A 27063-nucleotide genomic window follows, 5' to 3' on the forward strand; every position below is an offset into this window, starting at 1 on the left:
GCTTTGTTGCCCAGGCTGGAGTGCAGTGGCACAATCTCAGCTCACCCCAACATCCACCCCAGGGTTCCAGCCATTCTCCTGTCTCAGCCTCCCAAGTAGCTGGGACTACAGGTGCGCTCCACCACACCCAGCTAATTTTTGTATTTTTAGTAGAGACAGAGGTTTTGCCATGTTGGCCAGGCTGGTCTCAAACTCCTGATCTCAGATGATCCACCCATCTCGGCCTCTCAAAGTGCTGGGATTACAGGTGTGAGCCACCATGCCAGGCCGACTCGCTAATTTTAATGGCAGCGTATTTTCTCATTGAGTTGAAGGACCATAATTTGCACATCTACATCCCCAGGACTGGACATTTAAGTAGTATGGGCTAGAATATCTGAGACATGCGGTCATTAATTGGGAGATAACCATGAGACTGTTTTGTTTTGAGAATGAGTTTTGTTCCCCAGGCTGGAGTGCAGTAGTGCAATCTTTGCTCACTGCAATCTCCGCCTCCCGGGTTCAAGCAATTCTCCTACCTCAGCCTCCCTAGTAACTGGGATTACAGGCACATGCCCCCAGACCCAGCTAATTTTTTTTATTATTTTTTTTTCCGAGACAAAGCATTGCTCTTTCCCCCAGGCTGGAGTGCAGTGGCCTGATCTCGGCTCGTTGCAACCTCTGCCTCCTGGGTTCAGTGATTCTCCTGCCTCCCAAGTAGCTGGGATTACAGGCGCGCGCCACTATGCCTAGCTAATTTTTTTGTATTTTTGGTAGAGACAGGGTTTCACCATGTTGGCCAGGCTGGTCTCAAACTCCTGACCTTGTGATCTGCCTGCCTCAGCCTCCCAAGGCGTGGCAATCCCGTGCCTGCTGGGATTACAGGCATGAACCATGGTGCCCGGCCAATTTTTATTTTTATTTTTTAGTAGAGACGGAGCTTCACCATGTTGGTCAGGCTGGTCTCGAACTCCTGACTGCAAGTGATTCTGCCTGCCTTGACCTCCCAAAGTGCTGGGCTTATAGCCGTGAGCCACTGTGCCCAGCCATGAGACCTTTTTTTTTGACTGTTTTGTTACTTCTCCATCTTCCTGACCCCCCTAACCTTCAGAGAGGCCCTAATCATCCCAGTTCCAGATTCCCATTGCCAGCAACAGAACTCAGCACAAAAGTAGACGGCATTTTGGAAGCGCTGATATTTTTGTAACTTTCCCAGGGGTTCCTGTTAAGCATTAGTTGGCAGGGAATTGCCGCTTGAAATGTGCATCCCTGAAGTGGTGCCTGCCCAGCGTGGTTTTCCAGGTGGTTTCTTCTCACATGTCTTACTACACTTTTGAATCTAGAGATTATATATCTGGCTCTTTCATTTGTTAGGACTTTTGGCTGACCTCTGAGATGCCTGTTTTAATTGCCAACTGATAGAAAATGTAAGTGGAAAAATGCATTAGGATGCAAAGTTTGGAGTTGGAAATGGGTGAGCTTGTGGGGATAGGGGATGAAGGAAAACTGTTAGAGACAATTTTGTCTGGTTAGTGGGCTGTTGTCTTAGCAGTTTCACTTGTCAGCCCCTCTGTAAATAAATATACCATTCCTTAAACAATATAAGCATTCTGTGGAAGTTTACACATAAAGAAATCTACACATAAATAAATTTCTGTTTTTGTAACTTACATTTGAGATATGCTATAAGACCTCGATATTTCCATTTAGATTAATCCTATGATGAAGCCCTTTTGTAGAACACATTTTTTTTTTAAAAGTCAAAAGACATATCAGATACATATGTATGTGTGAGTGTAACTTACAGTTCTGTATGTGTTGTCATTTCTTTCCCCGCCCCCAGTTCATTCTCTGACTTCCTCTGTACTAAGAGGATTGTGTCTGTGAGCTGCAGCATCTGGTCCTTGCTTTTTCTGTTTCTGGTTGGGTTCAGCCAATGGGAGGCACTGGCAGAGGATCAGAGGAGGAGGAAAGAGCATCTGGGTATTTATCTCCCTCACAGTCCCCCTAACCTTGCTGGGGTTCTGACGATGGCAGATTTCCTCAAAGCGCTTGAGGCAACTCACTTTCCTTGCTTCAGTTCCTGCATAGTCTGATAATACTGCTTCCTCCCCATGCTCTGCAGACCTAGAGGCCCTAGCAGTTTCCCTGCTGTTGTTGCTAGCCCCGGGGTGCTGCACTCTGCCTGTCTCCTGTCTGCACCTCTGTAAACAGTCCCTGCCTAAAACAGTCTCCACTGAAACTTTTTTCAGTGTGCCTTCTGTTTCCTGCTGGACTCTGACTGATAGTCTATGTCCATTTTTTTCTCATATATAATCTTAATTGTCATGCTTGGCTCTAAAGTGCCAGTTACTTTGAATTTGAATTGTATCCTTTTCTTTTTTTTTTTTTTTTTTTGGGGGCGGAGTTTTTTTCTTGTCGCCCAGGCCTACTGGGCCTCAGCTCACTGCAACCTCTGCCTCCCAGGTTCAAGTGATTCTCCTGCATCAGCCTACCGAGTAGCTGGGATTACAGGCATGCACCACCACACCTGGCCAATTTTTGTGTTAGTAGAGACAGGGTTTCACCATATTGGCCAAGCTGGTCTCTAACTCCTGACCTCAGGTGATCTACTCACCTCAGAATCCCAGTGCTGGGATTACAGGCGTGAGCCACCGTGCCCATCCGAATTGTATCTTATGTGAGATTTGTCTTTTTGTTTTTTTGAGACGGAGTCTTGCTCTGTCGCCCAGGCTAGAGTGCAGTGGCGCAATCTCGGCTCACTGCAAGCTCCACCTCCCGGGTTCACGCCATTCTCCTGCCTCAGCCTCCCGAGTAGCTGGGACTACAGGCGCCCACCACATCTGGCTAATTTTTGTATTTTTAGTAGAGACGGGGTTTCACCGTGTTAGCCAGGATGGTCTCAATCTCCTGACCTCGTGATCCACCTGCCTCAGCCTCCCAAAGTGTTGGGATTACAAGTGTGAGCCACCGCGCCTGGCTGAGATTTGTCATCTTGTGTCTATTCTGTCCTTTCCAATAGATTATGAGTCCTGCGGGAGGAGGAAGATGATTCAGCCTTCTCCCTACAGTGTGTTACACTGTTTAACATAGAGGTTACAAGAATTGGTAACTCTTTTTTGTTGTTTTTGTTTTGTTTTTGGCTTTTCTTGAGATAAGTTCTTGCTCTTTCTCCCAGGCTGGTGTGCAGTGGCGCTATCACAGCTCACTGCAGCCTTGACCTCTCAGACCCAAGTGATCCTGCCACCTGAACCTCCCAAGTAGTTGGGACCACAGGTGTGTACCACCTCAGCTCATTTTTATTTTTTTGTAGAGATGGGGTCTCCCTGTGTTGCCCAGGCTGGTTGTGAACTCCTGGGCTCAAACAATCCTGCTTCAGGTTTCCAAAGTGCAGGGATTACAGGTGTGAGCCACCTGTGTCTAGTGGCAACTTTTTTTTTTTTTTTTTTTTTTGAGACGGAGTCTTGCTCTGTCGCCTAGGCTGGAGTGCAGTGGCACAATCTTGGCTCACTGCGAGCTCCGCCTCCCGGGTTCGCCATTCTCCTGCCTCAGCCTTTTTTTTTTTTTTTTTTTTTTAATCCCCTGGGTTTACCAGGATGGCAACTCTTGTTTTTGTTTTGGTTTTTTTGAGATAGGGTCTCACTGTTGCCAAGGCTGGAGTATAGTGGTGCAATCACAGCTCACTGCGACCTATGCCTCTCTGGCTCAAGCAGTTCTCCCACCTCAGCCTCACGAGCTGGGACTGCAGGTGGGCGCCATCACACCTGGCCAATTTTGGTCTTTTTTGTGAAGATGGAGTTTTGCCATGTTGTCCAGGTTGGTCTCCAACTCCTGAACTCAAGCAATCGGGCTGCCTCGGCCTCTGAAATTGTTGGGATTACAGGCGTGAGCCACCGCACCCAGCCTCAGGATGGCAGCTCTTGAAGTAGAATAATAACATACATATTGAAGTGCATGTGTGTGTTTAGTGTTAGTGCTATTGGCAGTTCCTTCTAGCAGTGCTGCAGCTGAGCTCAGAGTCTTAATTCCTGCTGTTGGCTCGGGCATCTGAGGGCAGAGAGAAGGGTGGGTCTGACCCCCTGCAGAAGGTGGTGATGGCGTCTGGGAGGATTCGTGCCCTCACAGCTGCCCAGGAGCCTCCCCGATGATACTCTCCCACCACCCTTAAAGGCATCATACCACAAGTGTGCAAATTATTTTTTTTTAAAAAAAGAAGAGAAAGGGAAGACAGCCACTGACCCTGCCAGCTGACCAGATGTTGGCCATGCTGTCCTGTGGGAGAGGCACCTGTTTCTGTGTCCTTGGGACCCAGCATTTTGGATTCTAGTCCGTATGCATTCTAGTCCGTATGCAGGTATCATATCTGTGACTATTAGCGAATTTTCATAACTTTCATTTGCGTCCTTATCGGTGTCGGTTCATTCATGCAGTAAGCAATTACTGAGTGCCAGTTACAGGCAACACACTGCTAGCAATTAGCTGTCATGTTTTTCAGAGTCAGGGGTTCCTTAAGGGACTGAAATAATAGAACTTTCTAGCTAGAAGGGATCTCGGATCATGTCTAATCCAGCTTCATCCTTTGAAGGTGAAGTTCAGCTCAAGAGGTTCAGGGCTTTGTCTGGAGCACAGTAAATGCCGTGGATGGTACCAGACCTCCATGCCTTGACTCTGCCTGGAGTTCTTTCCTCGTTTTGCTCTGATTACACCACCTAGTCATTTCCTGGGTGCTTTCTGGTGCAGCTAACCTCCACCAGGTATCCTTTAAAAAGCTTCTCTGCTGTTCTTTATTGCTTCCCTCTGGCTGCAAATGCAAACCAGATAGTCATGCTCTGAGCTCATAAAAAAACCTAATGGGATGCAGACAGCAGATTCCAACCTAGACTTCAACACAGCCCCAATGTATATAGCTGGGGGCTATCCAGACCAGCCCACCGCTGCTTTGGAGCATCTCTCCTCCTCTAAACTTCAGAGCAGCATTTTATGTGGGTGTATGAGGTGCTAGGATTGGGTTGGGTGAGTTAGTTATAAGTTATGTGGTTTTTGGAGCCAGAGCCTCAGCCCTCATCTGCAGAAGAAGTGGTTTCCTTCAGGCCAGGTGAGGGCTGCTGGCAGAGCCTTTCTCTGGGAGGCCTTTGCTGCTGCACGGGGATCGGTGCTGCTTCTGGTTTGGCCCTTCATGAGTCTGTATTTATTTCAATGACCAGGGTATCAGGTGTCCCCTACAAAATCAAAAACTTCTGACTCCACTAAATTTACAGCTTCAAGTTGGATTCAGATGGACAAGAAAAAGCCTTTCCTTAATGAAGAGACACAAAGTCAGTTAGACTGCCTGAGCAAGCCTAGGTCTCCATGTGATGAGGTGAATCCCAGTTATAGAGTGTTCCGCCCTCCACGTGTTACGTTCTTCTACATATGTGTGTCAGCCAGAGTCCTGATAAATCCCTACTCATACCTATGAGACATAGGTTTGGGAAGATTAGGGAAAGGAAGGTAGCAGGGGCGGGGCGGGGCGGGGCAGGAGGAGCTGGTAACCTTTAGTGAGTGCCCGCTATTTGTCAGGATTTGTGCTGGGAGTTTTAACTGGGGGATCTCACACCTAGATAGCAGAGGGTTATTTTGTAGATCTGGACCTGAGGCTCAGAAGGGCCTTGACATACCCTCTGTTGCACAGGTAATGTAAGGTGGTTGTGTCACGAAGTCACCTCTGTCTGACCCCCACACACAAACCATCTCAGTGAAGGAATATTGTTCTAAATGCAGCTGTTGGCCAGGTGTGGTGGCTCACGCCTGTAATCCCAGCACTTTGAGAGGCTGAGGTGGGTGGATCGCGAGGTCAGCAGTTCAAGACCAGCCTGGCCAACATGGTGAAACCCTGTCTCTATTAAAACTACAAAAATTAGCTGGGTCTGGTGGCATGTGCCTGTAGTCTCAGCTACTCAGGAGGCTGAGGCAGGAGAATCGCTTGGGCCTGGGAGGTAGAGGTTGCAGTGAGCCAAGATTGCACCACCTGCACTCCAGCCTGGGTGACAGAGCGAGACTGTCTCTAAATAAATAAATAAATAATCAACAAATAAACGCAGCTGTCCCATGTCAGTTTGGGAAAAGCTAGTTAGCATCCCTGCCTTGCTTTTCTCAACTGTAAAGTGGGGATAAAGTTTGTCACTCCCTCATAGGTTCATGGTGAGGATGGAGTGAGTGAGGGACTGCGCATAGCGTTCATTGCTATGCCGACCATGGATGCCCTTAATAAAACTTAACTCCTGAGACCCTCGTGCTGGGTCTGCTGCTGCAGCTTTTTCTAATGGGTTTTGTCACTTTGGAGCCAATTGTTAACATCCTTGAATTATTTTGCTCATTCATAAAATGAGGCTTGTGTTAAAGGTGAGTTTTTTTTGTTGTTGTTTTTGAGACAGAGTCTTGCTCTGTCCCCCAGGCTGGAGTGCAGTGGCACAATGTCAGCTCACTGGAACCACCGCCTCCCGGGTTCAAGCAGATTCTCCTGCCTCAGGCTCCAGAGTAGCTGGAATTACAGGTGTGTACCACCACTCCTGGCTAACTATTTTATTTTTAGCAGAGATGGGATTTTGCCATGTTGGACAGGCTGGTCTTGAACTCCTGGCCTCAAGTGATCTGCCTGCTTCAGCCTCCCAAAGTTCTGGGATTACAGACATGAGCTACCGTGCCTAGCCAAAGGTCAGTTTTCTTAATGGAGAAAATCCCAAAGAGAAAGAGGCTAATCCCCATCTTTCATGTTGTAACTATCAAAGTTCCAGACATGCTCTGTCTGTATCTTCCTTCAGAACAAATCCATTCATGTATACTGGTAAGAGGCTGGACTTGGTCAGTTGTGCAGGAGGAACCTGTGCTCTCTGTAGTTAATTCCAGCCACCCTCCTCAGTCCTCACCGCTTGGGCTTCCTCTCCTTCCTGACTCATTGTCCCTGTGACGTATATTCATCAGCACTGTCCATCTCTTTTTTTCTGCCTCCCCCACCCCTTGGAACAGAAATGTATTGACTGCATACAAAAATTAGCCGGGCATGGTGGCGAGCGCCTGTAGTCCCAGCTACTCAGGAGGCTGAGGCAGGAGAATGGCGTGAACCTGGGAGGCGGAGGTTGCAGTGAGCTGAGATCGCACCGCTGCACTCCAACCTGGGCGACGGAGCGAGACTCCGTCTCAAAAGAGAAAAAAGAAATGTATTGGCTGCGATGAGCATCTTTTATAGCTTGGAATATTGTCCATTGTCCTTTCCACTTCAGTCACTGAAATAGGTAATGACGGGGACTCCCTTGAAGATCCCGAGGTATTACACCTTTCTTCAGGATGTTCCAGAAAATTCTCCGTCTCTTACAGCCCTCTCTGGCTCTTGTTGCTATCCGCAGTGCCTTCTGGCAGTGCTGCAGCTGAGCTCAGAGTCTTAATTCCTGCTGTTGGCTTGGGCATCTGAGGGCAGAGAGAGGGTGGGTCTGACCCCCTGCAGAAGGTGGTGATGGCGTCTGGGAGGATTCGTGCCCTCACAGCTGCTCAGGAGCCTCCCTGATGATACTCTCCCACCACCCTTAAAGGCATCATACCAAAAGTGTGCAAATTATTTTTTAAAAAAAGAAGAGAAAGGGAAGACAGAAAGCCACTCACCCTGCCAGCTGACCTCACGTTAGCCATACTGTCCTGTGGGAGAGGCACCTGTTTCTGTGTCCTTGGGACTCAACATTTTGGATTCCTCTGGAGTCCCCCAACTCTAGCTTGGGGAATTCTACTTAAGACTTAGTACCATATTGTCCTAGCCACCTGCTGAGGGAAAAGGGCATTTGAGAGAAAATACGGAAAATATGTTATACAGCTTACCACATATGCCCAAATATAAGGTGGAGAGTCCACCCAGCCCCCACAAAAAGTTACCAGACATGAGAGAGTGGCCTTATATATTTAAGTCTCTCTAAGTTCTCTCACACCGTGGGAGGGTCTTGCAATTATTTTATTTTGAACAAAGTACTCTTTAGAGAACACACATTACCTTGAAATGACCTTACTCAGTGCTGTTTTTGGATGTTTTAGAGGTCAGCTAAGGAAATCATGTTTTTAAAAAGGAGGAGGGTGGTTTAAAACATCTAGTAATATTCCAGAGCATCTGACCTCATAACAAGTGTCAGGTTTCCTTGTAAACAAGGCTTTTTTAAAGATCATTTAAAAATGGAACAAGTTGGCCAGGCGCAGTTGCTCACGCCTATAATCCCAGCACTTTGGGAGGGCGAGGCGGGTGGATCACCTGAGGTGAGGAGTTCAAGACCAGACTGGTCAACATGATGAAACCCTGTTTCTACTAAAAATACAAAAATTAGCCGGGCATGGTGGTGGGCGCCTGTAATCCCAGCTATTCAGGAGGCTGAGGCAGGAGAGTTGCTTGAACCCGGGAGGTGGAGGTTGCAGTGAGTAGAAATCGTACCACTGCACTCTAGCATGTGTGACAGAGCGAGACTGTTTCAAAAAAAAAAAAAAAGGAACAAGTTAAGAACCTTATTCAAATAACTTAGATCAAAGTGAAGAAGATATGTTCTGGAAAACTCAAAATGTAGCTGTAATCACAGGAAGTGGTGTAAAAATGCCAGTGCCACTGTAGACTTTAAATAAATGTTTTCCTAAAGTGTGAGAGTGAGAGTTGGGAAGAAAGCAGAAATCTTTCTAAGTTAGCATTAATTTATATAATGTTTACATATTCATGTATATAATATAGACGTGTATATGCATTATTCTATTAGCACCTTAAGATATCTTAAGTGTATCATATTTTAATATTGTAAATGGGATATTTGCATCTAATAATATAGATTCACTTACATTTAATCAAATTGCCCCCAAAACATTTTCAGCTGTCATCTAATGGGGATAGTAGAGGATCACCTGTATTTGGAATAGTTGTATGATCTAATGGAGAAATCTTTAATTCATAGCAATTATATAGAAAGTGCATGTCAAGAAGTATTTTAATAATATGTATTGTCATCTTGAATCATTGCTTCCATACCTTCATTCTTGTTTCTTGCTTGAGCTTTCTTTTTTTGTTCTTAAGACAGTCTTGCTCTGTCACCCAGGCTGGAGTGCGGTGACATGATCTCAGCTCATGATCTCCGTCTCCTGCGTTAAGCGATTCTCCTGCCTCAGCCTCCTGAGTAGCTGGGATTACAGGCGTGTGCCACCACGCCTGGCTTATTTTTGTATTTTTTAGTAGAGACTGGGTTTCGCCATGTTGGCCAGGTTAGTCTCGAATTCCTGACCTCAAGTGATCCATCTGCCTCAGCTTCCCAAAGTACAGGTGTGAGCCACTGTGCTCGGCCCATACTTGAGATTTCTTGATTTGCAACAGTCAAACCAAAATAAAATGAACATAAATACAGTTTTTTTTTTTGGGGGGGGGAGATAAGAGTCTTGCTCTGTCACCCAGGCTGGAGTGCAGTGGTGCAAACACAGCTCATGGCAGCCTCAACCTCCTGGGTTCAAGTCATCAGCCCTCCTCGGCCTCCCAAAGTGTTGGGATTACAGGCGTGAGCCACCATGCCTGGCTAAAAAAGCAGAATATTGAAATGACTCCAATATATTTTCTTTGAAATCAAGGGATCTACACTAGGAAAAGGGGTACCAACTTATCTTTGGGAGTCACTTCGTATCAGGGCATGTGTGGTATTTGGAGTTGTGTTGAGCAGATTAAGGTGAGTGGGGTGTGTGTGTGTGTGTGTGTGTGTGTGTGTGTGTAAAACGTGCCCACCTGGGGCTGTTGACAACTTGTGGGCAAAGCAGGGAACCTAGCCATAGAAGGTAGTAGGGCAGTCTAGAGAGTGCTCCATCTCAGGGCCGGTCAACTTGAGATTTTGGTAAAGCAAACACGGAGAATTTCCCTGGGGAAAAATCATGGGTACGGGAAGGACACAGGTCACTTGTCTAGCTCTTCTTTATCCCCCTCCATGGGAGTGTGGACATGTGTCCCCTAGAAAGCATCTTGCCAATAAGTAGTCCCAGGCAGACAGAGAGATTGCCACTAGGAAACACACATCCAACAAGAGGCCACCTGGCTGATGTTTAGACCCACTGTGTCTATGTTAACTGGCCAGTCATTGCTCCTTCGGGCTCCCCCAAGGCAGGCTTTTCTGCCCTTTTCAGTGTTATAAACATTGTATTTATTGTAGCCATTTAGTTGTTGAGAAACCATGGCTGTCCCCAAACTTGAAACATTGGCATATTAGGGTTCTACAGAGAAACAGAACTGAGAGGATATATATGCACACACATACATATATATATCTGCATACGTGTGTGTATGAGTGTGTGTGTACAGTCTTGCACTGAATAATGACATTTCAGTCGCTGACAGATTGCATATATGATGATGGGCCCATATGATTATAATGGAACATACACAAAAAAACCTGCTAATGGCATTTGATATTGGCGTTCCAGGACTAGTAGGGGAAATGATTGATAGTAATGGTGCTGAAACATTTGGTTTTCCATGTGAAAAAAAGCATAAATAATATATATATTCCCATCTAGTTTTGTGTAAGTACACTGCATGATTTTTACACAATGACAATTACCTAACGACACATTTCTCAGAACATATTCCTATCATTAAGCAATTCATGACTGTATGTATATATGTGTACATATATATATGTATGCCTATATATATGTATGTGTATAGAGAGCTCTTGAGAGCAATCGAGATTTAAGAAATTTGCTTACATATCCTAGCACTTTGGGAGACTGAGGCAGGAGAATTGCTTGAGCCAGGAGTTTGAGACCTGCCTGGGCAACATAATGAGACCCCATCTCTACAAAAAAATTAAAAAATTATCTGGGCATGGTAGCATGTGCCTGTACTCCCAGCTACTCAGGAGGCTGTGGTAGGAGGATTACCCAGGAGGTGAAGGCTGCAGTGAGTCATGAATGCAATGGTGTGACCTTGGCTCACCACAACCTCCACCTACCAGGTTCAAGCGATTCTCCTGCCTCAGCCTCCTGAGTAGCTGGGATTACAGGCATGCACTACCACGCCCGGCTAATTTTGTATTTTTAGTAGAGATGGGTTTCTCCGTGTTGGTCAGACTGGTTGAACTCCCAACCTCAGGTGATCCGCCCACCTCGGCTTCCCAGAATGCTGGGATTACAGGCGTGAACCACCCTGCCTGGGCGCAGTCTTAAGTCTTAATTGGGTGCAAGCCAGGCAGGCTGGATACTTAGGCGGGGTTTCTACATGCTAGTCTTGAGGGGGCAATTCCATCTCCTTCAAGAAACCTCAATCTTTTCTGTTAAGGTCTTCAACTAATTGGATGAAGCCCACTCACATTATGAACTCAGAGTTTACTGGTTTAAATATTAATCACTGCTAAAAAAAATACTTTCACAGCGACATCTAGATTGCTGCTTGACCAAACAACTGGGCACTGTAGCCTAGCCACATTGGCACATAAAAATCAATCATCACAGGTGAGATCAGTAACCACTTATTAGTCTGCCCTGTTAAAGTTACATGTTTTGAAGCAACAATGGGATTATAAATAATCAAGAAAATACTGAATTGATAAGGAAGTTGATGAAGAAACACTAGATTTAACATTTGCATTTTTAGAATTCTTTTCGGAACTTAAAAGATAGAGAAAATGCGGCTGGGTGCTGTGGCTCACACCTGTAATCCCAGCACTTTGGGAGGCTGAGGCAGGTGGATCACCTGAGGTTGGGAGTTAAAGACCAGCCTGGCCAACATAGTGAAACTCCATCTCTACTAAAAATGCAAAAATTAGCCGGGTGTAGTGGCGCATGCTTGTAGTCCCAGCTACTTGGAAGGCTGAGGCAGCAAAATTGCTTGAACCCAGGAGACAGAGGTTGCAGTGAGCCGAGATCATGCCACTACACTCCATCGAGCCTGGGCAGCAGAGTAAGACTCTATCTTAAAAGAAAAAAAAAAAAAAGCAAAACATAATGTAGCAAACATCTATATATCTGCCACTCAGATTTAATGGTCATTCATGTTTTGCTATATTTGCTTTTAGTCTTTGTTTAAACAACAAAAAAAATTATAATGAAAGTCCCCTTTGATCCTGAGAAACCCCAACTCCATTCCATTCCAGTTTAGTGCATATCCTTCCAGTGTAGGTTTTGATGTTTAAATACTATGTACTGTTTATAGATAAGCATATGCATTTTTATGTGTATTTTAGTTGACATAAATAGTATTAATATATTATATCTTGCTTTTTATACTCCTCGTTTTTTCCCTTTGAGATCTGGCCATGTCCATGGAGTCATTGATTTTAACTGCCTTTTCTGTTTTGTTTTAAGAAAATTCTCTGTATCCTCTATATCTTTCTTCCAGTAATTTTTCATATTTAAGGCTTTTTTGGCTTTCATGTGGAAAATATATAATTAGATCTACCCTCTGAAGGGAAAAACAAATTTAAGATGAATTAAAAATATATTTCAAGGCCGGGCATGGTGGCTCATGCCTGTAATCCCAGCACTTTGGGAGGCCAAGGCAGACTGATCACTTGAGGCCAGGATTTCGAGACCAGCCTGGCCAACATGGTGAAACCCTGTCTCTACTAAAAATACAAAAAAATTAGCTGCGCGTAGTTGCTTATGCCTATAATCCTGGCTACTCAGGAGGCTGAGGTGGGAGAATCACTTGAACCTGGGAGGCGGAGGTTGCAGTGAGCTGAGATCAGGCCACTGCACTCCAGCCTAGGTGACAGAGTGAGACCCTGTTCAAAAAATATATATACACACACACACACACACATAAACATGTTTTAAATATATGTTTATGTATACATTTAATATATATTTAAAATATATTTATAAATATGTAAATTTAACATATATTTAAATATATAATCCATTTGGGATTATATATACACACACACACACATCCCAAATGGATTAAAAATCCAGTGCAGTGATTAACATGGTCTTGCCTCACATACTTAGTCCCTAAAAATATATAGGTCAGTGTTATGGTTATTCCCTTCTGATAATCTGTCTATTCCTGCATCAATGTTATGTTAATTACTATAGTTATCTGATGTGTTTTAATATTTGATAGAATGAGTCCATCCTTTTCATACTCCTTTTTCACAGTTGTCTTATTCTCAGTTCCTCCCATGTAAACATTAAAATATTTTTCAAGTTTCCTAAAAATTCTTGTTGAGAAACTTACTGGAATTTCACTGAAGTTACTAATTGGGAAATATTGACATCCTTAAAACATTGTCTTCTCCTCTCCATAAATAAGGTTTATCACCTCTCATTAATCCAAATCTTCTTTTGTATCCTTTAATAAAGTTTTATGATTTCTTACTAAAGTTTCTCTTAAGACTTGTGCCTATGTACTTTCTAGTTTTGGTTATTATACCAGCCAGTGTTTTTCTTAGTATTGCATTCTCTATTTGGTTATTGCTAGTGTAAAGGAATGCTATTGATCTTTGAATTTGAATTTGAATTTTTTTTTTTTTTTTTTTTTCTGGCAACAGTCTCACTCTGTTGCCCAGGTTGGAGTGCAGTGGCGTGATTTCAACTCATTGCAACCTCTGCCTCCTGGGTTCAAGTGACTCTCCTGCCTCAGCCTCTCAAGTACCTGGTATTACAGGCGTGTGCCATCATGCCTGGCTAATTTTTGTGTCTTTGTTGATCAGGCTGGTCTCGAACTCCTGACCTCAAGTGATCCACCTGCCTCGGCCTCCCAAAGTGCTGGGATTACAGGCGTGAGCCACCGTACCTGGCCTGAATTTGGATTTTTGTTTCCAGCAATCTTGCCGCATCCTCCTATTCTAATTGTTTGGAGGTTGGTCTTAATAATTAAATGTAATCCACCATCTGCAGGTCTTCAATACTATTTTGAATTATAAACTCTGTAACTACACTGTCATCCACAATTACCCAAATTTCCCTGAGCATAAGGTAACACAGGGCATTGACTCTGGAGTCGAGCTGTGTGCCAAGGGACATAAAGATGAAAGCAATAGAGCCCCAGTTCTGGGTGGTGACCAGGTATGGCCTCAAATTCACTTCTTAAAACGTTGCAGTGTCTGTGCAGCTTGTCAGACCACTGGGTTCTGAGACTGCCCAGGTTCCAGCATTTTCACATTTGCATGGCTTTGGAAACTATCTGTGCCTCAGATTTCTCTATAAAATGGGGATATTAGTAGTATCTACTCATGGGAAGTTGTGAGGATTCAATGAGTTATTCCATGTGTCCGGCCTAGTTTAAACTTCTGGTGAATGATGATTGTTACTCTAGGATAGCATCACTGCATTTTAAAATTTCAGCTGTGTTAAAACTTCTCTTATGAGTAGCATAGGATTATTAACAGTTTACAGTTTAGATTCATTAGTGCTTTATCAGAAAGTCAATTTTTTTTTTTGTTTTTTTTGAGATGGGTTCTCACTCTGTCACCCAGGCTGGAGTGCAGCGATGCAATCTCGGCTTACTGCAACCTTGGTCTACCGGGCTCAAGCAATTCTCCCACTTCAGCCTCCCAAGCAGCTGGGACCACAGGCACATACCACCATGCCGAGCTCATATTTTATTTTTTTGGATTTTTGGTAGAGATGGGAACTCGCTACGTTGCCCAGGCTGGACTTGAACTCCTGAGCTTAAGTTATCTGCCTCCCTCGGCCTCTCAAAGTTCTAGGATTACAGGCATGAGCCACCATGCCCGGCCCAGAAGGTCAATCTTTTCTCTTTCATAATTTGCTTTAAAATGCTGTGCTTTGTTCATTGTCCTCATGTCACTTCCAGTAAGGTCGCGCCTGGTATCCCTAATGCAGGTCAAAAGGAAAATTGCTTCACAGAAATTTGCTTGGGAAACTTTGCTGAAAGGTTTATTTATGTATTTATGTATTTACGTATTTATTTATTTATTTATTTTGAGATGGAATTTTGCTCTTGTTGCCCAGGCTGGAATGCAGTGGCACAATCTTGGCTCACTGCAACCTCTGCCTCCCGGGTTCAAGTGATTCTGCCTCACCCTCCCAAGTAGCTGGGATTACAGGTGCACACCATCGCACCCAGCTAATTTTGTATGTTTAGTAGAGATGGGGTTTCACCATATTGGCCAGGCTAGTCTCGAACTCCTGACTTGAGGTGATCCAGCCACTTTGGCCTCCCAAAGTGCTGGGATACAGGCGTGAGCCACCATGCCTGGACTATTTTTGTTTATGAAGATATCTTACAACTCTGTATTAATTAGCTCTAGTACTAGTATTTTAATGGCTAAATCAGAGTGCAGAGATCTGAAGTGGTTTGCATTTGATTTTTTGAGACAAGGAGAAAAATACCATGACTCTAATTGATAAGCTCAACAAGCACCCTAGCACCTCACATGCTCAGACTGCTTGTGGTTGGTGGTAACTGAAATGCATGACAGACGGCAGAGCAAGCCTGGGAGCACTGTCCTGGGCCACTTCATCCACTGGAGATGCCCTCTGCTCCGTGCCTTCCCCAGGAGCTTTTTTCTTGGTCCCAAACAACTGGATCCATCCTTTCCCAGTACTCCCATCAACCAGCCTATTTTACCAGAATGTGTCTTTAAAAGCACTATTCTCTTTTTCTGAACTTCAGAAGAACATAGACAGTCCCAAGACCATGAATGGCATAGCTTGCTGTGAAGTGTCTGGGCCTGTCGCTTAGAGGGACCACGAATGAAGGATACTTGAAGAAGAGCATGGACATGGACATGCTCACATTCTCTTTTCTTGGTGGTCACATGACCTCGGCTCATTTTCCAATTTGTTAGAAAATGGCTAACCCAGTATTTAAACATCTGTTATTATCTACCCTTCCTCCATTAACTGACTGGCTGTATAGACACGGCACTGTCCGACAATGTAGGTGGATCAGCAGTCGGACCAGGACATTGATAACGGTCATTCACTGGGGGCGGCCACCCATTTGTATTCTAATTCCTGTCAGTGGCGGAATGCTTAAATGGATGTTAAGAATGGACATTTCTCTCAGTATAACCCCAGCAAGTTGTCACACACTCTGTCTTTTTTTAGAGAATAAAGGCTAAGATTGAGAATAACTGTAAGTTACTCTGATAGCTGTTTCCTGAGTCTCCTCTTAGCAGGATTTGCAGAGCATCTAGCATTCTTATGAATGGTCAGATCGGTTTCAGCAAGAGGTAAACTCAGTTTGTCCACTGGTAGGTGTTTCATGCTTACATTTCAATTGCCTTGTCCTTCCTTTTTCTTTCCTGTGCAGCAGCCTTCAGAGCTGTATAAGGATTGGAGAATTTTTTCCCTTCCAAGGCAGATTTTAAGATGTTTTCTTCTTAGAAGAAAATTTTTTCCCTTTCAAGGCAGATTTTAAAATGTTTTCTTCTCATTATCTTCAGGATCTTTGTTAGATAAAGGAAAAAATGTTTTCTTTCTGTAATTGGAAAAAAAAGTGCCTTCACTGACCAAACTAATCTGTGATTTAATCACTTAGATCTGATTTTGGCTCTGCTAAACTACTTACAGTGTTCTCAGCAATACTTGCCTTTAAAAGACCAGAGCAATGATGGACATGTTGGTTTATGCTGTATATGGAAATCCATTAAGATTTTTCAAATTTGGCTAATTTGAAGACACAGATGATTAAATTATTATTCAAATCTTTGAGAACACAGCAAGATTCCATGCCACGTGGACTGCCCCTGTCTCAACATTCTGCTGTGTATACGGCATTCCATCACTGCTTCAATAGCCCTCTCTATGAATGGAGAAAAGTAGGATGTTCAAAATTCTATGAACAGAATGTTTTCTCTCTCTTGCTTGTCCAGAGTTGGCTTTAGCTTTTGTCCTCATTTGCAGAGATCAAAATCTGATCTGCAGGAACCCTATTTTGATTGGCTATTGGGCATTCATAGCTCTGTAACTAAATACCAATGTATGAAATAGTTATTGTTCCCTGGAGTGGTGGGCCTGGGCCGGAACACATTCTTTTTGATTTCGAGGGGGCCAAATGGAAGCTGTAAATATCCTGGCAGCCAAGTCGGGTAAACATGAGCTCTTATAACCTCACACACAAGAGTAGAAACGTAGCTTGCTTTTGCTTTTTTTTTTTTTTTTTTTTTGAGACAAAGTCTCGCTCTCGTCACCCAGGCTGGAGTGCAATGGCACAATCTTGGTGCACTGCAACCTCCACCTCCCAGGTTCAAGCGATTCCCCAGCCTCAGCCTCCCAAGTAGCTGGGATTACAGGCACCTGCCACCATGCGTGGCTAATTTTAGTATTTTTAGTAGAGACGGGGTCTTAAAACCACATTGGCCAGGCTGGTCTCGAACTCCTGACCTCATGATCCACCCACCTAGGCCTCCCAAAGTGCTGGGATTACGGGCATGCGCCACCATGCCCAGCTGAAAGGAAGCTTTCTGTCTATAGTTTAGAACTGGGATCTCTGATCAGCAGGTTGGCATTTAACTGAAAGCTCTTCATAAATCTTTTTCTCTGTGGTCTAGGAGTTCTAAGACCTACATCTAATAGTTGCCATTATGATTGGATTTGACTTGCTTTGTAAATTAGAGTTAGTCTCCCAGGAATGTATTTTTAATAACACTGACTTGTCTCATCCCATTTCTATATGTATGTGTGTGTGTGTGTGTATATATATATATATATTTTTTTTTTTTTTTTTTGAGATGGAGTTTCGCTCTTGTTGCCTAGGCTGGAGTGCAATGGTGCGATCTCAGCTCTCTGCAACCTCTGCCTCTTGGATTCAAGCTATTCTCCTGCCTCAGCCTCCCAAGTAGCTGGCACTACAGACCCATGCTACCACGCCTGGCTAATTTTATTGTATTTAGTAGAGACGGGGTTTCACCATGTTGGCCAGGCTGGTCTCAAACTCCTGACCTTAGGTGATCCACCTACCTCGGCCACCCAGAGTGCTGGAATTACAGGCGCGAGCCAACATGCCCAGGCATGTATGTATGTATGTATGTGTGTGTGTGTATGTATATATCTCTCTATATCTATAGAGATATATATATATATATTTTTTTTTTTTGAGATGGCGTCTCACTCTGTCACTCAGGCTGGAGTGAAGTGGCGCAATCTCAGCTCACTGCAACCTCCGCCTCCGAGGTTTAAGTTATTCTCCTGCCTCAGCCTCCCGAGTAGCTGGGACGTCAGGCATGAGCCACCATGCCTAGCTAATTCCTTTGGTACTTTTTAGTAGAGACGGGGTTTCTCCATGTTGACCAGGCTGGTCTTGAACTCCTGACCTCAAGTGATGTACCCACCTTGGCCTCCCAGAGTGCTGGGATTACAGGTGGGTGACAGAGCCAGACTCCATCCCCCTCCCCCCCAAAAAAAAGTCCAGGGGGCATAAGAAAGAAGGACAGATAAGAATTCTCTGCTCTCAGGGAGCTTATATTGTGATGGGGAGAGACAGGAAGTTAATGCATTAATAACTAGTGACGATAAATATTCATTAAAATGAGTTTTGAGTGAAATTATGAGTTTATCAGCATGCTACTTTTTCTTTTCTTTTCTTTTTTTTTTTTTTTTTGAGACAGAATCTTGCTCTGTTGCCCAGGCTGGAGTGCAGTGGCACAATCTCAGCTCACTTTAGACTCTGCCTCCTGGGTTCAAGCGATTCTCCTGCCTCAGTCTCCTGAGTAGCTGGGATTACAGGCGTGCACCACCAGGCCGGTTTAATTTTTGTATTTTTAGTAGAGATGAGGTTTCACCATGTTGGCCAGGCTGTTCTCGAACTCCTGACCTCAGGTGATCTGCCTGCCTCGGCCTCCCAGGGTGCTGGGACTACAGGCATGAGCTACCGCATCTGGCCAGCATGCTACTTTTTCTTTGAAAGAAAAGTACATGAATCAGATGCTAAGTTGCTGAATTAAGTTTTCAGATCAAATTGGAATAAATCTACCCTCTATAAATTTTTATTTTTTTATTTTTATTTATTTATTTTGAGACAGATTCTCACTCTGTCGCCCAGGCTGGAGTGCAGTGGCGCAATCTCGGCTTATTGCAACTTCTGCCTCTCATTCCTCAGCCTCCTGACTAGCTGGGATTATAGACGCCTGCCACCACGTGGGGCTAATTTTTGTATTTGTAGTAGAGGCGAGGTTTCATTCAACCGATCTGCCTGCCTCACCTCCCAAAGTGCTGAGATTACAGGCGTGAGCCGCAGTACCTGGCCCTATTCTCTATAATTCAAATCCTGTGTTAAGGCTGGGCACGGTGGCTCATGCCTGTTATCACAGCACTTTGGGAGGCCAAGGAGGGCGGATCACCTGAGGTCAGGAGCTTGAGTCCAGCCTGGCCAACATGGTGAAACCCCATCTCTACTAAAAATACAAAAATTAGCTGGGTGTGGTAGCAGGTGCCTGTAATCCCAACTGCTCAGGAGACTGAGGCCGGAGAATCGCTTGAACCCAGGAGGCTGAGGTAGCAGTGAGCTGAGATTGCTCCATTGCACTCCAGCCTGGGTGACAGAGCAGCACTCTGTTTCAAAAATAACTGCATGCATGCATACATACATACATACATACATACATACATCCTGGGTTGGGTTCTCAGACACAGAACAGAGACCTTAGGTCTGGCCAATCTTGTTTCTGTTAGGCTTTAGGCTTATCCCTCTGGTAGCTTTTATCCTAGATTTCTTCATTTGTTACATGAGGGAGTTGGACTGAATCTGTGATTTCAAATTCTGCTCTTAGAGGCTCTGAGAAACACTCTGGAATCAAGATAGAAGAATTGGTGAGACCCTAGGATGCCCATTCAGCCTCAGCCAGGGCAGGTCTGCTGTTGTCTGCTGTTTGGGATTCCACTGCACTCCAGAAAGGATTCTACTGTTGACAACAATTTGGATGCCACTGTATTGTGTTTTTGTTGTTGTTGTTTTGAAGCGGAGTCTCGCTCTGTCACCCAGGCTGGAGTGCAATGGTGTGGTCTCGGCTCACTGCAATCTCTGCCTCCCAGGTTCAAGTGATTGTCCTGCCGCAGGCTCTCGAGTAACTGGGACTACAAGTGCCCACCACCATTCCTGGCTAATTTTTGTGTTTTTAGTACAGATGGGGTTTTGCCATCCACCACCACTCCCGGCTAATTTTTTAATTTTTAGTAGAGAGAGGGTTTTGCCATGTTGAACAGGCTGGTCTCAAACTCTTGGCCTCAAATGATCCACCCGCCTCAGCCTCCCAAAGTGCTGGGATTATAGGTGTGAGCCACTGTCCCTGGCCTGCCACTATATTGTTAATAGGAAGCTACCATATTGTTTGTGGGACGATGCCATAAGTAAAATTTTAAAAAACTGATAGACAAAGAGAAACGTACAAAACAGAATAGATGATGAAGTGAATACGTAAAAATGTGTAAATTAATGAGTAAAATACCCAGAAGAAAAATGTGTGGAGTGTATGAAATGGCAACTTCCAGAAGAAAAAGTGTAAATGGCAAAAAAGAAAAAAGAAAAAAAAAAATGCTTGGGCTGTTAGGTAATCAGAGAAACGCCAATCAAAGCAGTGGGATTTTTTTTTTTTTTTAAATCTTTACCATCCAGTTTAGACAATGTTAGGATTAAGGTTAGGCTTAGGTAAAAACTTAAGAATGATGGAATCAAGCAGGGTAAAGTTTGGGTCTTTGCATACCGTCAGTGAGAGTGAGACATGTCAAAGGTGTTTTGTCATCTGTTAAAATTGTACATATTCTTTGACTCAGAAATTGTACTTCTAGAATTGTGTTCTAAAGAAATACTTGCATCTGAACACATATTCACTCCAGAAGTGTTTGAAATGGGGACAAATGAAAACTAAACATTTATCAAAAGAATGAATGAATAAAATATGTAAGTCCACATTACAGAACACTATGTGGCAATTTTAAAGAAGGAAGTGCATTTTTTTATATAGATGTAATGATCTCTAAAATGTCTCTCCCTAATCAGCCACAAATGTAAAAAAAGAAAAGTAATAAAACATTATCACTAAGGAAAGAGCAGCACAGTATAGCATAAGTACACTATGTGGCCATTACGTCAAGTGATGTTTTTTTTTCTATATGAATATAACAGTAGATCAATGCTGTGTCCAAAAGGTTGACATGAAAACCAGAAAACAGCAATTATCTTGGGAAAAGAGAGTAGAATTAGGGAGGAGATTAAGCATTATCTGTATAGTTTGTTTTTGTTTTTGTTTTTTGTATGTTGTTTTTGAGGTTTTTTTTTTTTTTTGTAATTTCTCTTTTTTCCTAAGCTGGAGTGCAGTGACTCACTGCAGCCTCTACCTCCTGGGTTCAAGTGATTCTCCTGCCTCAGCCTCCCAAGTAGCTGCGATTACAGGCACCCACCACCACACCCGGCTAATTTTGTAATTTTAGTGGAGACGGGGTTTTACCATGTTGGCCAGGCTGGTCTGTAACTCCTGACCTCAGGTCATCCGCCCGAGTTGGCCTTCCAAAGTGCTAGGGTTACAGGCATGAGCCACCATGCCTAGCCATTATCTATATAGTTTCATTGACACACTGAAAAAACAGATCAGTGCATATCTTCCACAATTAACAATACATTTGTTTAAAGCATGTTGCTGCATTGGGTGAACTCTCAGGCTGGTAGTGACTCCAAGCTTTGGCTGAGTTTTCTAGTGCCAAGTTGTTTATGTGCCTCCCCTGGACCCCTTCCTTCCCTGCCACGCCTCCTTCCTCCCAGCTTGCTGAGCTTGCTGCCTAGACTCCCTTCTTCTCTCCTCTCTGATGAGGTTCTGCCCACTGGAGAAATTCCTCCCTTTGCCCTTCCACCCTTCTGAGAACTGTGGGTTGGCAAAGGACCAGGAAACTCCCTGACAGAAACTGCTTTTGTGAAGGATGCTGAGATGCGTGGGCCCTCAGCCATGGCCCAGGGTGGAACTGAGGTCTTATGGGAGGACCCAATGACTATTACAGGTAGAGCCCAGAGGCACTTCTGCATCAGGTAGATTCTGCATTTGTCTCTCTCTCTCTCTCTTTTTTTTTTTTTTTTTTTTTTTTTTTTGAGATTTAGTCTTTCTCTGTTGACCAGGGTAGAATGCAGTGGCATGATCTCGACTCACTGCAACCTCTGCCTCCTGGGTTCAAGCAATTCTTGTGTCTCAGCCTCCTGAGTAGCTGGGATTACAGGCACCCGCTACCACACCCAGCTAATTTTTTGTATTTTTAGTAGAGACGGGGTTTCACCACGCTGGCCAGGCTGGTCCTGACCTCAGGTGATTCACTGCCTCAGCCTCCCGAAGTGGTGGAATTGCAGGCATGATCCACCATGCCCGGCCTCGGTACTTATCTCTTGAATGCCGCCTGGGTGCAAGAACCAGTGCCAGGCTGTGCCATGTGCATACTTGGACTGGCCTATTCCTTGTGTGCTTGCTTCCTCGGTGTTTGCTATGGGCTGGGCTCATTCTTACCGTCGATTTCTGTGTATTGACCACTTCGATGAGTTCTGAAAATTCTACAATGTAGTGGATATTTTTAAGTACACACTTGGTAGGCTCTAGGGGAAAAGCAGATTTTACACACACACAAAATCGATATGTAGTGTGAATGGAGAGGCAGTGACAGAGTGGGAAGTGTGTTAGGAAAGTGACTCTTGCTTCAGAAATGCCTGGAGCACTGTCGGCATCCTGGGACGCCCTCTCTGGGAGGACTTCGGGTGTCAGTGGAGAGACCACATTCGGAGCCTGAGAGCGGTGTGCACTTTCATCCACAGGCTTGATTTTGTTTCATTTTGCTTTCTGAGATGGAGAGAGCAGTATTGAGAATGGAGGAGGGCTAGGAGGGGTGGCAGCTTTTCCAATAGGAACCATTTTTACAGCAGAGAAGTGCCATTCCTGAGATCTGCAGAGTCTGCTTCCCTCCTCTCGCTGTCCTGATGATCAATTGTCCGTTGTTCTGTTGGAACAATGGGGGTGATTTTTCCACAGGAATCTGACAAAATTTTGCATAGCTGTACTGAGAACTGCCAGTTGGGGGGACAGTGTCAAGAATGACACATGCCCAAATGCTGAGGGTTGCCTGTGCATGCACTGTGTCTCAAAACTGTCCTACGCTTTGCTTTCAGTCAGCAGTTTTATGTGGGGGAGGGGGAGAAAAACTTTTTCTAAAGGAAAAATACAATGGATTGGTTTATGGGAGGGACAGTCACACATAGCTTGGAAAGGCTGCTTCGTTGAAGGGTGGCAAGCGTCAGGGAGGGAGTGGGAGTTGTTCAGCCTTGTTAACTTCCAACACACAGTGGGCATTTGGGCGTATCAAAGGGATACAACCCTGTTTTTCGAGCCTGGGTTCCAGGGGTGCAGCTGTTTTGGGCCATTTACGGCAGTGGAATTTGAATGGCACAGACATTGCCCATAGAAGCTTTGCCTGCCTGCCTGCCTGCCGTCTGTCCTCCCTTCTTTCTTTCCTCCCTTCTTTCCTTCCTTCCTTCCTTTCTTCCTTCCTTCCTTTTTCCTTTTCTCTTCTTTCCCTATTCACTTCTCTCTTCTGCTTCCTTCCTTCCCTTTTTTCCCTCCCTCTGTTGCCCAGGCGGGAGTGCAGTGCTATGATCTCAGCTCACTGCAACTTCTGCCCACCGAGTTCAAGTCATTCTCCTGCCTCAGCCTCCTGAGTAGCTGGGATTACAGGCACGCCACCATGCTTGGCTTAATTTTTGTATTTGTAGTAGAGATGGGGTTTTACCATATTGGCCAGGCTGGTCTCAAACCCTTGACCTCAGGTCATCTGCCTGCCTTGGGCTCCCAAAGTGCAGGGATTACAGGTGTGAGCCACTGCACCTGGCCCCATGAAAGCTTTTCTAAAAAGAAAAGGGGATTGGATTGGTCAGGGCTATATACTCGATTTGTGAGGCAGTGGTGTCTTTGTAGGCTTAGCTGTTAATTGGGTGGTTTATACTCTACAAGGCATGTGAAATGATTTGAGGGAGAGAAGAGAATGTGCTTTTCTAACCCTTACTATGTCTTAAACACAGAGGGTAATCAATAACCAACTGTTGAGGATGTAGTTTTTCTTAACACTAAATCATTCCCTGAGAGAAGTTCGTAAGCTTGACCGATTTTAACTGCCTGTGAGTTGGAAATCTTTATGATAAATGCTGTGAGGGATAGGAAGTCAGTCTGGGATGATACAGGGCATGGGATCTCACCATCGGGAGAATGGTCCCGTTCGGTAATGGAAAAACGCATGTTGGATGGAATGGAAATGTTCCCAGTCAAGATACCCTCGTGCCCGGAGCCACGAAAAACTTTAGACCAACCTCTGTCGGCGTCAGTTTCTCCTTCCTCAGTTTCTCGACACTCCTCCTTGAGCCCCGTCCCCTATCACGTACATTTTTCGGGTTGTTCTATTGTTTGTCTTTGAAAAGATTGATTTATACATTTGTACAGAAAATCCCAGAGCCTTTTCCTCTTAATGCTATAAAGTTGCCATTTAATGAGGCGTTTGGAAGGCCACCCAGCCACTTGAAATCTGAAGTGTCACGCTGAGGGATCGTTACCAAGAAGTATTTACATTGGAGCTGTGGTTTTAGCTCTCTTTTGGCAATTGATTAATTTAGTGCGAGAGCCAGTAAATCCTTGGACAGATGAGGAACAGATTGGAGGGGAGGAGCTTCTGTTTCGGCCTTTTCTTTTGGAATGCTTTTAACACTTGGCGGGGGGAGGACTGTGTCCTTTTGTTTTGTTAAATAGTTCAAGTTGGCCATTTTCTGGTGCTGTTCAGAAAGGCCTGTCAGGCCAACGGGGGGAAGTGATTGGTTGTCCTGGACCCTGGCTTTGCACAGACTTTACACTACTGTTGAGGAAATGTTTGAAATGCATTCTCTTAAAAGTAGGACTGTGTAAATAATAGATTCGGTCTGAAAGGGCCATCTGAGTATAAAGGCAGTGGGAGCCATGGGGGAAAAGCCCTTTACTCGCCAACACTTGGTTTAAGTGTTGGGAAGAAAAATGGTGCCATTTTGCTTCTAGAATTTGGAAGAGGGCCTGGTGGTGGCCTTACTGTGTCTGGGTAAGGGACTGCTGTTCTTGGAGGCATTCAGACGCACTGGGGCCGGGTGCAGTGGCTCATGCTTGTAATCCCAACACTTTGGGAGGCCGAGGTGGGCAGATCTTTTGAGGTCAGGAGTTCGAGACCAACTTGGCCAACATGGTGAAACCCCATCTCTACTAAATATACAAAAATTAGCCGGGTGTGGTAGTGCACACCTTGTAATCTCAGCTACTCGGGAGATTGACACAGGAGAATCGCTTGAACCCGGGAGGCAGAAGTTGCAGCGAACCCAGATCATGTCACTGTAGTCCAGCCTGAGCGACTGAGCGAGACACTGTCCCCCTCCAAAAACAAAAGCAACCCCCCCCCCCCCCAACATAAGAAGCATTGCCCTCCTGAGCATTGACAAGGCTGGGGTCGTTTTTTCTGTGATTTTTTTGTGGAGAGAAATCCAAGAGAAGCTGTGGAGCAGCGCTGTCCAATAGAACTTGGTGATGGCAGTGTTCTTTCTGTGAGGTGGCCAATATGGTAGCCGCTAGCCACATGCGAAATGTGACGCACATGACCCAAGAATTGAATGTTTCATTTTAATTAGGTTTAAATAGCAGCATGTGGCGAGTGTGTACGGTATGGGACAGCGCCGTTCTGTGGGGGCTTTTTAATGCTTTTGCAGAATAACTCTGTTAACCCCCTTTGATTTTCACAGCTTGCTCACAAGGGACAGAGGTTTGGTAGAGGGTCAGTTCCCGGTAGGGAAAAATGAAGAAACCAAATGAATGGCTCAGATCGTGGACTAATAAAAACAGCCGAGCCGGGCCAAGAGCCAGGGCCCCTTCTTCCCTGATTCCCACCCCTTCCAGCCCCTCAGAACCCGGCTTTAGATGTTAATTACTAGTACTACTTAGCAGGGGACCCCAACCACAAAGGGAAGGCTGGCTTAACATCTGGAATCTTGGCTGTGGGCTGTGTATTTAATCTTATCCTTTTAAATCAAACGGGCTTAATGAGCGGCGAGAGTTGGGAAGTCCCTGTGGGCCCCTAAATCCAAGGAGGAGTTTCTCTGGAACCAGAGGAAACAGGCCAGACAGGTGGAGTAACAGTAACTCCCCTCCCTCTTGGCTGCCTTTGCATGGCCCTGTCTGTGGCAATTAGAAGCAGAGAAGGACCTGTGGAGACTTGTGGTCCTAGTCTCCTATCCTTAATATGCTGTAAAACGGCCAGACCCCAGGACAAATGGCATCCACTTGGATAATTCCGATGCTGTCAGTGCATCTGGCAACTGTATTAACACGCCCCTTGCCACACCATATCAACCAGAACCCTGAGATGAGTGCCTTAATTGGCTCCAGCTCCATCCTCACCTTCTCTCATTCTTGCTGCTCCCTCTCATCCTGGAGGACTATAAGCAAAGCTCAGGGGTTTTTCCAGTTATTTTTTCTTTTGAGACGGAGTCTCACTCTGTGGCCCAGGCTGGAGTGCAATGGTGCGATCTCGGCTCACTGCCATCTCAGCCTCCTGGATTCAAGTGATTCTCCTGCCTCAGCCTCCCTTATTGCTGGGATTACAGGCATGCGCCAACACGCCCGGCTAATTTTGTATTTTTAGTGGAGACGGGGTTTTTCCATGTTGGTCAAGCTGGTCTTGAACTCCTGATCTCAGGTGATCCGCCCACCTCTGCCTCCAAGAGTGCTGGGATGACAGGCGTGAGCCACCGCGCCTGGCCGGTTTTTCCATTTCTAAGGGCACTAGAGAGGTGGAGACATTGTAGGCAGGGTACTGAGCCACTGAGGCAGGGCGGTCCAGGTTGGAACGGTGAACACTCACCAACACTGTCAATCCCAGCAGAGCCTTCCCCACTGCTCCCAATACATTCTAGCCATTGCCAGCTTCTCCCTGTGCCCAGACCATGCCAGTGTACTCAGTGGAGCCAAGGAGAGGCAAGACTGATACTGTTATCAAAGGGTTAATGAGATAATTAGGAAATCTGCTAATCTGCTGTGACAAATCCAAGCTACCTACCTACCGGTCATGCCTTTTTTTTTAAATATAGACAGGGTCTCACTTTGTTGCCCAGACTGGACTGTAGTA

The 27063-nt window shown here is 45.0% G+C and overlaps 1 protein-coding gene across 1 annotated transcript in view; it reads left to right on the forward strand.

Moving 5' to 3' along the window:
* PDZD2 (PDZ domain containing 2) overlaps positions 1-27063 on the forward strand; it is a 326600-nt gene that overhangs the window by 80060 nt on the left and 219477 nt on the right. The window lies entirely within an intron of this gene.

The sequence above is a fragment of the Theropithecus gelada genome, chromosome 6, assembly GCF_003255815.1.
Source record: "Theropithecus gelada isolate Dixy chromosome 6, Tgel_1.0, whole genome shotgun sequence".
NCBI lineage: Eukaryota > Metazoa > Chordata > Mammalia > Primates > Cercopithecidae > Theropithecus > Theropithecus gelada.